We start from the raw sequence: 15,561 nt of genomic DNA on the forward strand, positions 1-15,561 counted from the left end.
AGTAAATCACACATATCATCACTTGAAAAATATGCCCAACCTCATTAAAAAACTAAGGACCATTTTGTATATCATAGGGGAACTATTTTCACAACATAATGCTAGAGCATCAAGCAGGATGTGAAACAACATAAACAATGTGCCGCAAACGTGCTTGAAATTGAATCAGAAAGGAAACATGGTACTTCATTCTTGCAATTCCAGCACTGGTAAAACTAAGGAAGGAGATTAAGACTTCAAGGCCATTCTGAGCTGCACAGAGATACCTCTTCTTAAAAACAAAAGTAACAAGGCATGGTGGCACATGACCTTAATCCCAGTGTTGGGGAGCCAGAGGCAGGCAAATCTCTGAATCTGAGGTTAGTCTGGTCTACAAAGTAAGTTGCAGGACAACCAGAGCTATACAGAGAAACCCTGTCTTGAAAAACAACAACAACAACAACAACAATAACAACAACAAAAAACACAAACAAACAGAAAACCAAGAGCAACAACAAAATCAAGATCAATATTGAGAGGATTGCAAAGGAGCATGGGGCATATTGGAGAAAGGATTAAGGTAGACCAATCCTTAGAAAGATGACAGATGGATGGATAGATAGATAGATAGATAGATAGATAGATAGATAGATCCATTTGTACATACCAAGGTAATAAAATCTGTTATATTTGGCTTCTAGAAGTAAATTGGATGTTTAATTATCAAGAATGAATGAATTCAATTTGACTTGTCTTTGATTTTGAATTTCTTAGACAACAGAATTGTGAGAAAGAAATTTCTTATTTATAAATTTATTTATTTATATTATAAATTACCAAACTACTAGTTTATTATGATTATTTAAATGGTCTAATTACTAAAGAAAAATATTTTTATCAGTAATAAAATATCTACCAAAAGTTTACAATATTTCATTCTAATTTGCTCATTGAAACATAACATATCTCAAAATTATTTCAGGGAAATATGTTTCCTGACAGATGAATAAACATGAACCTAAAGGATTATAATTTATCACAAAACAGTTAATTTACTACTTATTGAATTACCTCCATCAGTCAAGAAATATTTTATTATTTGATACTTATCTTCTTAAAAACTCAACGTCATTAACTAAGAAATGAGTAACATAGTTTATTATTATCCTTGAAAAATGTGGACCCAATTACTTGAAAGTACTACCTGAAAAAAAAAAGACATTAAAATGTCACTAGCAGCAGTATCTGGGCACATGATTTATACATAAAATAATTCAGCATAATTGCCTTCTGCAGTAATGAAGAGGTGTACTGGTGTTGCCGTAAGAAGTAAAATAGCCAAATGCCATCATATGACTCAGAAAGAAGTAAAATAAATACTAAACTGATCTTATGGTGCCGATTACATAAATTACTTGCTAACTAAAGGAGGTCCATTTTTAAGTGTACAATTTAAATATTTGATATGGTTTTATTTTAAAAAGAATATAGAACAATCTATTATTCAATGTAGGGAAGACCTAGATAACAAAGACCATAAGAGAAACATACATGGATCTTCATAGGAATGAGAAAAAGACAATATCTACTGAGTAAATTGGGAGTGTGGCCATCATAGGGAAGGGTAGAAGAGGAGGGAAGAAGGGAGGGAGGAAAGTGGAGAAAAGTGTATAGTGCAATAAAAACAGTAAAATAGATTTCTAAAAAGATCAAAACAAAAAGTAAAGATAAGGTAAATACTGCTTAAAGAAAATGTTAGCATTAGTTTAAACATCATTAAAGTCTAAATTAGCACACTAAAAAGAAAATATGTTATTATTGATTTTTTGTATCTAATAAACAGATATCTATAAAAAGCAAATCTCTCCTATGTACAGGATCTAACAAAATACACTAGTTATCCATACGTCTTACAAATTGGAGTAGATGGATTATCCTCCCACCAAGAAACCAAAAGATAATCAGTATACCATTTAGTGAATTATTTATAATAAGATATGGAAAATATATATATATATATCTGTATAAGGACACTTGGCAAGGGTTATCATGGCTATCAGTATTTATATAAGTGACTGGGAGTCATATATATGTCAGAAACACAGTCACACAGTTGGAAGAATGAACAATTTGGGTAAAGGGAAAAGTCAAATGGAGACCAAGTGTCAGTATTTTCCCTGTATATTTAATAATAATCTATTACCTGCTTACAGTGTACTGAATTACCAGTCCTCCCACACAAACTCACTAAGAAAATAAGAAAAAGAAGAAATTGTTTATAGGAGTGTCCACAAATGCAGACCATTTGTGGAAGGATTAGCGCAAATGCTTACAGATGCCATTAATGTCTTTATTAGGAGATAGTTCATTATAAAGGGCAATAAAAATATGACTGAGATGGGTTTAAGAGAGAGAGTAGGGCAAGGAGGGAAGGAGTGATTAAGTCAGGAAAAATTCTTTCACAGTGTTGTTCTGGCAGGGAAGGGAGGATAACAGAGAAAGAGAGATAATTGGGGGCATAAGAGGGACGTTTTAAGGTTGAATAAATTTCAGCATATGTTATACCAAAAGAGTAATGTTGTAAAGGACAAAGAGATAATGAGGAATGCTCGAGGTAAACACACCAGGGTGATAGATTAAAGGCAGAGTCACATTATGAACATCATTGTATAAAACAGCCATCAAGCCTGAATGGGTTATTTATAGCAACAGGGTAAAGGAAAAGCGCACATTGTTAAAGGTACTGATGGGGGAGTTGATATGCAGAACAAATTGGGGTTGCCAATAAAATGCTAAAGGTTATCAACTGTGCCTGAGGATTGGCGAGAAGATGATGATTTATGGCCAGGGAGAATGACAGAGCGTGTGCAGCAGAAAAATGAAATGCAATATTAAGGGGCATTCTCAACCTCTGTTACAGGCATTTAATGTAAATTTATTAGTAGTCATGAGCATCTGTTGTTTTTGTTTATTATCTAACCACGAGAGTAGTTGCGGGTGAGAAACTGAATTAATAGAAGTCATAGTTTTAACATCCACCCTTTAAAAAGGCAAGTGAAAGAGGGAAAAAAAAAATAAAGCAAACAAAGCAAAATGTATTGAGAAAGAATTCAATCCATGGTTTGTAACAATGACCTGACATTAAAGCGAGCATCTGAAAAACGAAGAGGGACAGTAAAACAGTGGTATAGTTTGGTGAGATGCCACAGTGTTGGGGAAGAGTGATTGGAATTTTCAAACACTCCAAATATTTCTGGCTTGATGCAGAAAACATTAAGGAGGGGCTGATTTGACAAAATACAGATTATAGAGATAGGAATACGCACAAGCTCGATTTATTGTGTACTATTTTGGGCATTCCAATTTGCTTTACTAATTGACAGTTATACTAAGAAGCAGATCCATTATTGAAATAGTGTGCTATTTCACTCAGTACTCCTCAGAATTTTCAGTTTCCTTCTTATCACAATAAACCATTAATCATTACATCGTCACGGAACATCATTCTACCACTTGCTCACTTGCTGATTTTTTTTTAAAACTGTTTTCATACAACCAATGAAGAATCGGGGCTTGTCTGACTTCACCCCAGTTTTTTTTTTCAATTGTACATTGCATATGGGTATTTTTTTTTTCAGATAAAAAAATTTTAGTAAGATTTTTTTAAACATTTTTCCCATTTTATATAGCTATCCCAGCCCCTCCCCTCCTCCCACTACCTCCACCTTTCCCCGCACCCCCAATACCCCACCCACTGCTCAGAACAGGTAAGGCTTCCCATGCAGAGTCAACAAAGTCTGAAGCTTTACTTCAAGGCATGACCAAGGCCCTTCCCCTCTAGGGGCATTCTTACCAAAATAGTGCAAACAAAATCAAGAATGTCTGGTGTTCATAAAAATAAAAACCTTTACTGACTACACACACACACACACAGAGACACACACACACCATAACACAAGGGGGGTGAAATAAAGTAAAAACTTTAAGCAATTAAATAACTGACTACTTTTTAAATAAAAAAGTGATTGAACGTTGGTTTAGAGATTATCTGTACCAGTTTTAGTCAAATAAATAGCAATAGTATTCTAAAATATTTTGATTAACTGTATATTTTAAAAGACATAGAATGAAATTAGAAAATTGGAAGTTATGTCTATATGTAGGCCTTTATGATACTATTTTTATTTGTTTCCGTTTAGGTAAGTATAGAAGGTTTCCAATAAGTCTCAAAATGGAGCTAATGACAAGACAATGATTAATCTTAGGACAAGAAATTTCTCATTAGCAGTCAGCTCCTTTTCACCCAGCTATCTCAGTATCTGGAAAATAAAGTAGGACAGGTTCTCTCTTCTGTGTTTTTGATGTTTTCCCCTGTTCTATGCTTGTTTAAGAGCGTAAAAGTGTGTGCACATATATGTTCACACATTCCTTTTCACCTGGAACAGAAATCTAGTTTCCTGTTCATTGATTCACTAATTATTATGCTGCCTCACAGAGAGGTTGACCTAAATGTATGTGTCATACTGTTCAAAGTAACTTTCTCAGTAAATCCTTCTGAGGATATGTGCTGGAGCAGCCTACATATAAAATATCTATAATTTAATATCACTATTTTTCTTACTAAGTGCCCTTGAAAAATTACCTTTGTCTATGGTATTCACATGTGTTTGCAGAGTTAAGCTATTCATATTACAAGTAAAATCCTATGCAAACTGTCATAGATAATAGACATGGGTAGATATATGCTATTTAGGAGTAGCTGAGAAGGGGCCTAAACCACTCTTTTATTCTTTCATTATGTTGTATGTTTTTATTTGAGATAGAATTACATCATCCCCTTTCTATTTTTCCTCTAGTTCTTCCCAGCTACCCTCTCTTGTCTCTATACAAACTCCCAAGAAATCCCAAAGTTCAGAAAAATCAACTTGAAAACATCACCCAATACTTCTGCATTGTAGCCTCCATGTATAAAGGAACACTGATGACATCATTCAATGAATTATTTTAAGTTTCCTATTCAACATGAATTTATTACAGTGACAGTTATTAAGTATAAGCATAAATTACCTCTATGGTTCATAATTATATATAATGTTTTTATTGTAAAAATTATAAATTCCTCAATATGAATATTCTGAGAAACAATGAGTGGAGTAAAATTAGAAAAATATCACGCAAATATTTAATGCATATGAGGATCACTCAGTGCATTTGATTCTATGGAAACATACATAGTATGTTTGACACAGAATGTAAGTTGGCCTTACTGACATTTCATGCACAGATATCAAGAAACTTGAAGTTCCTGAATAACATTTTCCACTGCCCCACAGATTGTGGGTTCTTCCCTCTGTGAAGACAGACATCACTAAACAAACATAAGGAGGGGACCCTGAAGTTACTGTCCCTCAATGTAGCCATACCCTGAGAACAGCACAATCTTTCAGCACTGAATATAAAAAGGGATATTTTCCCAAAGGAAAATATGTTTGCAGTGTAGTCAAAGAAGAGAGAGATGCAAGGTTAATTATATTTTCAACAAACTGTTTTGTTTTGTTAGGAAAAGTTTCTCTCTATTCTCAGAATGGTTTTTCTAGCTTCTTTGAACATGTCGGCTCATGTTAGTCATTCACATTCTCCTGGATCTACTAAAGAACAAATTCAGGAAGAAAATTAATTTATATAAAGAGTAAACACCAAAAGAAGCATCGCCCAATACATTTCTCAACAAGTAGGAAATGCTTTATTTCTTCTGGGGACCATTCACTGTTTTTTGAAATACATTTCCAACATGTATAGCATTGCATGCTTCCTGTACAAGTATTTTTTTTTTTTTGCAATCCAGTTTTTCAAACTCCATGTGCTATTTCTAAGTAAGATAGTTCTTATTAATTCATGGAGAAGCAAATGGTTTATCTTTAAATGGACACGTAGTAAATATGCTAAAGTTTATATGCTGCACCTTCAACTACACCATTCTGGAACTGAAGCTGAGAAATGAGCCACACGTTAAAACACAACCCTTAATAACCATCATTTGTGATTGAACCAAAGATAGAAAAGAAAAAGAACAAATAACTCAAAACAGGGATTAGGCAGGGTTTTGTTTTAAGAATTTTTTAGCATCCCATATGAAAGGAAAATTTTTAAACCTTTTATAAATCTCTTATAAATTTATTCACAAGTAACAAATTCACTAGAGACCTGGAGACTGTGAAAGAGTGTAGATAAAAAATTTATAGAAGATTACCTCCTTCAACCTTATGTACGTAGGAATGGATAGCTATAACTACATCATTGTATGTAACAGCCAGTGAGGCATTAGCTCATCACAAACAAAAATTAACTGAACAACAAAAGTAATGCTGTGTTACCATGTTCAGCCACTTGCCACAACACTAACCTTAGTTATACCTTAGTCTAACCTTGTGGTTCGTTGACACTTGTTCTAAAGGATGAGCAAATACTTAATTTATTTCTCCAGGATGCAATTTTTTTTCACCCATGAAAGGCAATGATTAGTTTACATAACATCAAAAATACCTTTTGGTTTTTACTAAACTCAGAAGAGCATCCTATTTCTAACCTGATTTTATCAGATATTAAGCTGGAAGTTCTCTGTTCCTCTTTCATTTTTGCCTCCTGTCGAATACTGTCATTTTACCAGAGCCAGAAGACAGCTCGTTTTTTTCTTTCTCAGAACATTCTATTTTTAAGTGTCTCTTTCTCTCTGTCCCAGTGTAACTGCAGAATGAATTTTCCTTTAGTTCTCAATTAAGTACGTTTTGAAATACACAGTTAGAAAACTTTTCCATCTGTAATGAAATTCTCAAGGAATAAAAATTGCATTTTTTTTCTTTTAGTTTTATTCTTTGTTGAGGTACTTTCTGGATCTGTGGAAGAACACAGACAAAGGAGGCAGTCCTTGAAGCAAAACAATTGACAAATGGTTCCTCTAAGCAGTGGACAAAGACCCTGTTGTGCCACTGTGCAGCAGTTGGAAAGTTTAATGAAAAAGAGAAGTAAAGAGCCAAATAATTGACTTCTTAAGGAACTAATCCCTTGAAAATTATGAGAAATCTTACTGTCATATGTGCCAAACATAATAGGACAGCATTATTAACCTATTAAAGACTAAACTCAGCCTCGTAATAAGCAGTGTTTAAAGGTTCAGGCTCTCAGTCATGGATGAAATGCTTGCCAAATGCTACATGCCCAATTCAAAATGGGATTAAAAATAATGAAAACGAGGCAGATTAAAGAAATAACTATGCATGCATTCATAAATTCTCAAGAAGCAAATGTCCCTGGAATCTGCAGATATGTTTTTCCATATATCACTACCATTTTATATATAATTAAAATATGACAGATGCAAATTTGGTGGTGATAAAAGTAAATTGAGTTTATATCTTTCAAGTCAAAAATAATTTTTACTATAATGAGCTAAAGAAGAAAAACTTCAGTGTTTTTTGTTTTCAAATTAAGATAATAAATTACACAACATGACTGAACAGGATAATGAAACAAGCATTGAAGATGGTGCTAAAGGAATGACAGAATTGGGCAAAACATAGTTAGATTGAATTTAGTTCTCTTTCATAGCAAACATTTGATTTTCTGAACTTCATTTAACCACATTTTTAGTTATAAATTGGTACTAACTATGTTCATTTCTAATTTACAAGAATTCATGGAGTGCACAGAAGGTCTTGAGTGTAAAAAAAGTCTGTAAGTGGTGAATGTCATAAGGTTGTTCATAAACCAATTCTGGAAGGCCAGAGAGGAAGAAACACACATACTGAGAATATTCCCAATTGCATGTACTGATAACCTTGATGATTTTCAGATGAACTATTTTCCTTGGTCAGTTTAGATTTCTTTTAGAAAACAAAATAGGTGAGATTTTTTTGGTCTCAATGCCCTCTTTAACTATAACTCATCTGAACTTTAAAATTGTAGTAAAATTTGCAATTACCTATTGATTATCTAGGATTGTAATATGAGACTTTCACATTCATGACTGTTGTTTTCAAACATTTAATACTGACTTTACTTCCAAATAACTAATGACCAGTCCACTATACTGTCACCAATGCTATGTTCAGCGTGAATGAGAGCAGACAATAAACACTGCTACGGTCATGTGCTGCACATCACAAGTGTTCTTTTGCTTTTGTATTAGCTTCTAAAGATTACAGTAATTATTTCCTTTCCCAAAACCTTCAGAAATAGATAGGCGATGGTGGCACATGCCTATCTGAGGCAGAGGAAAGTCTATCTCTGAGTTTGAGGCCAGCCTGGTTTACAACAGCTAGTTCTAGTACAGGCATCAAAGCTACAGAGAAATTCTGTCTGAAAAGAAAAAAATAAAAAGACAACAGAAAAAAAAAAAGAAGGAAAGAAAAACCCATTAGAAATAACCTATTGATGGAATGAAACCTATTACCATACCTTGTACATATTTAGAACTACTGATAAGCATGTCAACAGTTTCCTTGAAAACTTGTAGAATCACGAATGATATAGAAAGACATGTGGGACCAACAGCGTATTTCTTACAATGGTCCCTGAATTTGGAAATGTCTCCCTAGTAATAAATGTCCTTGTGAATGGCCTTTGATAAAACAAACAAACAAAAACTTGGCTAATGTGCACACTATAATATTATTAGTGATTGGTTTATTTAGAAATCATTAATTGAAATTAGCATGACAAAAGTTAGAATTATAAATTATTTTCTATTAATATATTCAGAATGATAAGTTTCAAATACATATATCACTAAACATTACTCTAAAGTTTTACTTATATTAGAATATGCTGTAACTTTTCTATCTAGTAATGCCAGACAGAATAAATTCATTATAGCCAAGATATATGCATTCTTAATTTTTATTAATACTGCTTCAAAAACAACTGGTTTCAGATTTGGATGATGATTTTATGTGTCAACACTAAGGCAGAAGAGAAGTCTAAGTAAGTTACCAGGTGTTAACACTGACTTTATTGTTTTTGTATAGACAAGTCAATAATCTGTTGGACAGTGGAGAAACAACTAAAGTTATGAATAAACATATGAAGATTTAAAGGTAACAGCAATAACAACAACTCCCTAGAAATCACATAGGGAAAAGTTAGGCATCTTATGAAATTCCCATGATGGAGGAGAATGCTTTGGTTTCATGACTGTTTGACTTTAGGCAGACCACTCTTCAGTTTGCCCCTCCTTTGTTTCATGGCAACCAAAGAGGAGACAGTTTTTAGCAAAGGCCTGAATACTGATATGGTTTACGTTTGAAAGAACTGTCCGACACTGCATAATCAAGAGGTTTACACGAAGTCAATTTGTTCTGCAGTAACTGAAAAACTAAGGACATGCTATCACATCTGAGGAAAGCACTGCTTTGAAATTTGAACCAAATGTAACTCTACAGTGATTCCATTAAACATTTGGTTCGCCAGTAAGAACAGGGTGTGCAAATGGCTGAGAAAAGCTTCTGGTATCCAAGGCTGCTTTGAAACAAGGAATGAAATCATTCTAGGAGTTACTATTAGAACAAATAGTGTAGAGGAAATGAACTTTCAGAAACTTAATAATACTAACACATGAAAACTACTGCTAGAAATTTCTGTCGAGTATTCTAATATTAATGAAAAAATTATTTTAGTAACTAACGTATCGTAATTGCTACGTTGTAGTGATGTTGATCATGTTCCACATTGCAATTCAAAAGCTATATCTTATATTAATTGACTTAAATTTTCCTTGTCAGGGTTGGTGTGATAGCACTGAGGACTGCCAGGACAATAATTGTATTTGAGTCCTGAATTTCTGCCAGTGTTGAATGCAATCTCATTAGCATATTCATAAGTCACAGTCCTGCGTTCAGTGCCAGGATGCTGCAAAGTGTTTTGTGAATATTTGTTGCAACAATAGATGGAAATAGTAAATTAGCTTTAAGAAAATCCCATTATATAACATAAAACATAACATTTTGTATTGTAGAATAACTGCAATTTTTTTTTTAGCAATTATTGTACACATAGCAGGAATTTCAAGTAGGGGAAATAAAACAAAGCTTTTCCATAATGAAGTACAATTTGCTTATTGAAAATAAATATTAATATAGTTCCATTGGTAAATTAACATTTTTCATAAATAACACATCTTATGGAAGGAAAAATATAAAACTGAGAAGTTAAATTTTCTTTACTAGGGTATAATTCCTAAATATTTTAATTATAAAGTATTTTATTTCCAGTGAGTAATAGATACTAAATAACTCTTAAAAAGCAAAACTGCTCCTTTCCTCTGGCGGCAGCCATCAGGTGAGCCAAGATGGGCGCATACAAGTACATCCAGGAGCTGTTGCAGAAGAAGCAGTCGGAAGTGATGCGCATTCTGCTGAGCGTCCGCTGCTGGCAGTACTGCCAGCTGTCCGGCCCGACAAAGCACAGAGGCCAAGCAAGGTTACGTCATATACAGGATTCATGTCTGCAGTGGTGGCTGCAAACGCCTGGTCCCCAAGGGTAAGACCTATGGCAAGCCTGTCCATCATGGTGTGAACCAGCTAAAGTTTGTCCGAAGCCTTCAGTCTGTTGCTGAGGAGAGAGCTGGATGCCACTGTGGGGCTCTGAGAGTGCTGAATTCTTACTGCGTTGGGGAAGATTCCACATATAAATTTTTTGAGGTTATCCTCGTCGATCCATTCCATAAAGCTATCAGAGAAAACCCTGACACCCAATGGATCACCAAACCGGTCTACAAGCACAGAGAGATGCGTGAGCTGACATGTGCAGGCCGCAAGAGCCGTGGCCTTGGAAAGGGCCACAAGTTCCACCACACTATTGGTGGCTCTCACCGTGCAGCCTGGAGAAGGCGCAACACTCTGCAGCTCTGCCGTTACCTACCGCTAATACACGTAATGTTTGTAGAATTCATACCCAATAAACAATTTAGGACCGTCCAAAAAGGAAGCAAAACTGCTATATAATATTAAATTCCTTTCATGTGTATAAGCATATATATATATATATATATATATATATAAACATCATTATATATAATGCTTTTTATAATATATGTTATAATTAAAAATTCTGTACAGTGTAATGAGAGAGACAAATAATTAGCATGTTTCTAGTTAAAATGGAAAAAAAAATTGTGCCTGGGAAGGTATCCTCTTTTTTTCTTTATCTCTTCTTACTTATAAAAGAGTACCTTCCTAATTTGACATATTATGCTAAGAGATGAAGACTTCAGCCAGACAAAAATGAGCAGTGTAATTTGATCTTTCTAACTTCAAGTTTGAGTCATAGGTCAGCAAGTGTACCAGCAGACAAGGGAACATTTTAAAATAAATGTCAGGAAGAGTTATGAATTGTCTGCTGGCAGAGAGCCAGGGTAGAGTGAAAGGTAGGAAACTTGGGAGCATCAAAGCACACGTTTTTCAGGGTTGGAGTACGCGTTGCTCAGAAAACTGATGCAGTAACAGTCAAGGGTTACCTTGGATAACCTTTCTTGGAAATTTTTCAAATTAATGCAAGATTTGCTTCTTAACTTGATTATTTCTTATTGCCTTTTTGTTCACTGTCTACTACAAATAAAAGCAAAATGGAAAGATTAGCAGGAAATTCTTCCTTTAGTTGTCTGATTGACAATTCCTCATGTCACTTAAGGGCCCATTTTAATATCCATGACTCAGAAATCTTGTCTTCTTTATGGTCACAAGGGTCCCATAAGAAACACCAAACTACTCAGGCTATTGCCAAGACTAATTTTGTTGTACACAAGCTGACAGTAAGGCACCATTGCTAAGGACAGCACCTATGTAACTCGTTGGAAATGAAGACATCCAGCTCATTCCTACAAAAAAACCTTACACCTACAGGCTAGCATCTTTGATCTACTAAGAAAGACAGCAAAGGAGAAAAGTAAACACAAGCCATCCACAAATCCTTTGACCTACAATGGGGGTCATGACTGCAAGATATGGTAGTACAATATTGGCACAAAGCTTGTGGGAATAACCAGCCAATGATTTATTTCCTTTAAGTCATATCTGACACCGTATGTGTGACCAAGAGCTTTCAATTAGATAGTGTAGGGACATGGGGTAAAATCCAGTACTACTGTTCTTTAGAACAAACAAACATAGCAATAAAATGAGTCCTAATGATGTTCTGCTATATGTTGTTAGAAGGGCTGCTTGTTTCATTCCCAGATTCTCAGCCCCAAAATAATCACACAGTAACTGTATTAATTAAATCACTGCTTGGCCCATTAGCTCTAGATTCTTATTGGCTAACTACTACATATTAATTTAACACATCTCTATTAATCTGCATATCGCCACGAGGCTGTTACTTACCAGATAAAGTTCCAGCTTCTGTCTTCGGAGGGGCTATATGACTTCTCCTTAACTCCACCTTCTTTCCCTCAGACTTCAGTTTAGTTTTTCCCATCTAGCTAAGTTCTGTCATACTATAGGTCCAAACAGTTTCATTATTCATTAGTGGTAATCACAGCATACAGAGGGAATCCCACATCAGCTATACTCCTAAATCAGTGCCTTGTTCAACCAAGAGAAATTCCTCCTGCAGCAGATGGGGAAAAAATGTACAGAGACCCACAGGCAGGCATTGTGCAGAGAGTGAGGGATCCTGAAATACTCAGCCCTAAATGTGATACCTCCATCAGTTCCATCCCCTTAGGGTTCAGGGAACTCTAGGGAAGAGTAAAGAGTATGAGATCCAGAGAAAAAGGAGGACATCAAGAAAACTTGTTCTTTAAATCAACAAGATCTACACAAACATGAATTCAGAGACTGAAGCAGCAAGTACAGAATCTGCAGGTTTCTGCCCCAGAGGGGTTCTAGAGCTGAAAGAAGTCTACACATTTCTTTCAGAGATCATGGATGTGGAGCCATTTCATGTTAACCAAGGGTGGGAGACTTGAGGCATATTCTTGCTCCTTTAAGGTTATGACAGGATATTTGACCAAGGGTGTGGCTATCAGCAGGATGCTTGGCCTAGGGTGTGATCATTGCATGTTCTGCCTAAATAACAGAATACTTAGCTCAGGATATAGTTGATGTTCTGATTTTGAAGAGTAATAACTCTCTTTGTTCTTTGTGTCATGGTAAAACGGTCTTTTGCCTTCTTCCCCCACTCTCCAACTTGAAGTATATAAAACCATAAAAAAATAAATGCAGATAGATTATTTCTTAAAATGCTGTGTGCTTCTTAAAAACTTAAGCAACATCATTGTTATGGGAAATATGATACTGCCTACTTGCCCTTCCCAGTCCAGCATAGCACAGCTGCTTGCCGCCTCTGAAAGCCATACACAGTGCCTCATCTCTTGGCACACAGCTGGTCCAAGTTGCCACCAAGCAAGCTGTAGCAAATTGCACACACCTCGTTCAAATGCTCAGTCTCCTGGAAGAGTCAGAGGTCACACCAGCAACATGGTACAGAAAGCTTACATTTCAAATGGTGTGGCCTTTTTCCTGCTACTGCTGAATCAGGAAAACCTCTCTTAAAGGAGCCGCAGTTTGCCTCCTGCGAGCAAAGCCCACTGGGGGGGGGGGGAATGGAGCCAAACTTTGCCTTTTAATGTCTAGAATTCCTTTGCAAGGCCTCCCAGGTTTTAAGTAGATTTTAGTTGACCCCATGGGCACCAATTTGTAGGTGGAGGCCGCTTATTCATTTCGACTGCTTAGTCCAGAAATAATCACACAGGAACTGTATTAATTAAATCACTGCTTTGCCCTTTAGCTCTAGCTACTTATTAGCTAACTCTTACATATTAATTTAACTCATTTCTAATAACCTGTGTATTGCCATGTGGCTATGGCTTACCAGCTAACATTCTGGTGTCTGGTCTTCGGTGGGGCTACATGTATATTATTCTACATGAAATATTGTTCTTATGCAAAATAACATTTCACTTTTAGAAACTAAAATAATGTGTTGTACTGTAAAGAAAAATGTATTTACAATGAGAAATACAGTTCAGTATAAGTCAGTGAGGCTCCTTTAAGAAATGACAATGTTTACTTTAACAGCTTCCCTATTTCATGTATTTTCTTTTAAATTATGCTAATATTTTGAAAGCATGTGTTTATTTTAGTTTCTGAATATCAAAAACTTTTTGTTAGATTTTGAAAAATTCATTGAAACAATAACCAATATACATCTTATTTGTATTTATAATTAATTTTAGAAAAAGAAATTTACATAATCTAAAATTAAAATCAAGATTTCAAAGTAGGGTTAAATTACAAATAATCTACACTACTTGATATGTGGATCCTTTCTCCATGGAAAGATTTAAACTGTTTCACTGTTATTAAAAATGGTTATGTGGGGGAGAATATAGCAAAAGTTTACATGACAAAAGTAGAAAAGTAGCTCAACTATATGTACTTTAGTAATGGGCTGAAATATAAATGACCCTAAATTTTTCTCATTTTTTTCAGTTATATGGAGTAGTCAAATAGCCAAGTAGAGTAACCAAAGCCGACACAAGGGAACCAAAGTTTCTACTCAGTAAAGCATGAAGATAAGCCAATAGTAAAAGAACATCTTGGGTTCTTTTCTAAATGGTTGATTTAACATCACTGAGCATTGAGATTCTTACAATGAATGAATGCATTATACACTGACAACATCATTGAGAAGATTTAATGGTATAATATGTGTGACTTAACTTTTAAGACACTAATATAAAATAAATCTAAAATAATTATAGTAATACTAAAAGCAAAGGCTTGTAGAGAGATTTTAATAAGCTTTTTTTTAAAAAAAAAAAACTCAGAATTACAATTTATAAAAGTCTTTCTTTTCTCCAAGTTTGTTTTTTCAATAGTGGAGTGTGAAAGTAATTTAAACCTAATTAGATTACAGGATAAATATCTCTGAACTTGAACATTTCTAGGCCCTTCTGAGCTAAAGAATGAAGTTTTGTTTTCTAAATTCTTATACTTCCTTCTGGACCATTATCAACTACTCCCTCTTATTATGTAGGTTAGATTGTGGTAACGGTGAAACTTGACAAAAACCAGAACTTGATCTTAGCTAGTGAATATAAAAATCACCCTTGAGACAACAATATATGATGACATTCAAATTGTTCTCAGAATAAAATACAGGTACACAAACAAAGGAGCTCCATATTTGTCTCAGTGTTACTATTTCTGGGGTGACGCAACTTGGTGAAGGAAACATTTATATGGCTTTTACTTCTATGTTGTGGTCCATCATAAAAAAAATGTCAGAGCAGGAACTCAAGCAGGGCAAGAACAGAACCAGAAAAGAGATGCTAATACCACTGTCATCAAGGATGATTTTTCCTGGCTTTGGTCTTCATGGCTTCCCTCGCTTGCTTTTCTATTGAGCCCAATTTCAGCAGCCCAAGGATGAAACCACCAACAATGGGTTGGGGTTGGGCCATCCCCCATAAACCACTAATGAAGAAACCACCCTACAGGTTTGCCTATAGCCCAATCCTATGGAGACATTTTCTTAACTGAATTTCTTCCTCTAAGACAAAACTATCTAGCACATCTTCCAAGC

General features: G+C 34.9%; 1 pseudogene; it reads left to right on the plus strand.

Moving 5' to 3' along the window:
• The first annotated feature begins 10,321 nt into the window (after nucleotides 1–10,321).
• Nucleotides 10,322–10,976, plus strand: LOC126503129 (60S ribosomal protein L15-like; annotated as a pseudogene).
• The last annotated feature ends 4,585 nt before the right edge of the window (nucleotides 10,977–15,561 follow it).

The sequence above is a fragment of the Alexandromys fortis genome, unplaced genomic scaffold (assembly GCF_014885135.2).
Source record: "Alexandromys fortis isolate MF-2015 unplaced genomic scaffold, M_Fortis_MF-2015_v1.1 scaffold_43, whole genome shotgun sequence".
Classification (NCBI taxonomy): Eukaryota; Metazoa; Chordata; class Mammalia; order Rodentia; family Cricetidae; genus Alexandromys; species Alexandromys fortis.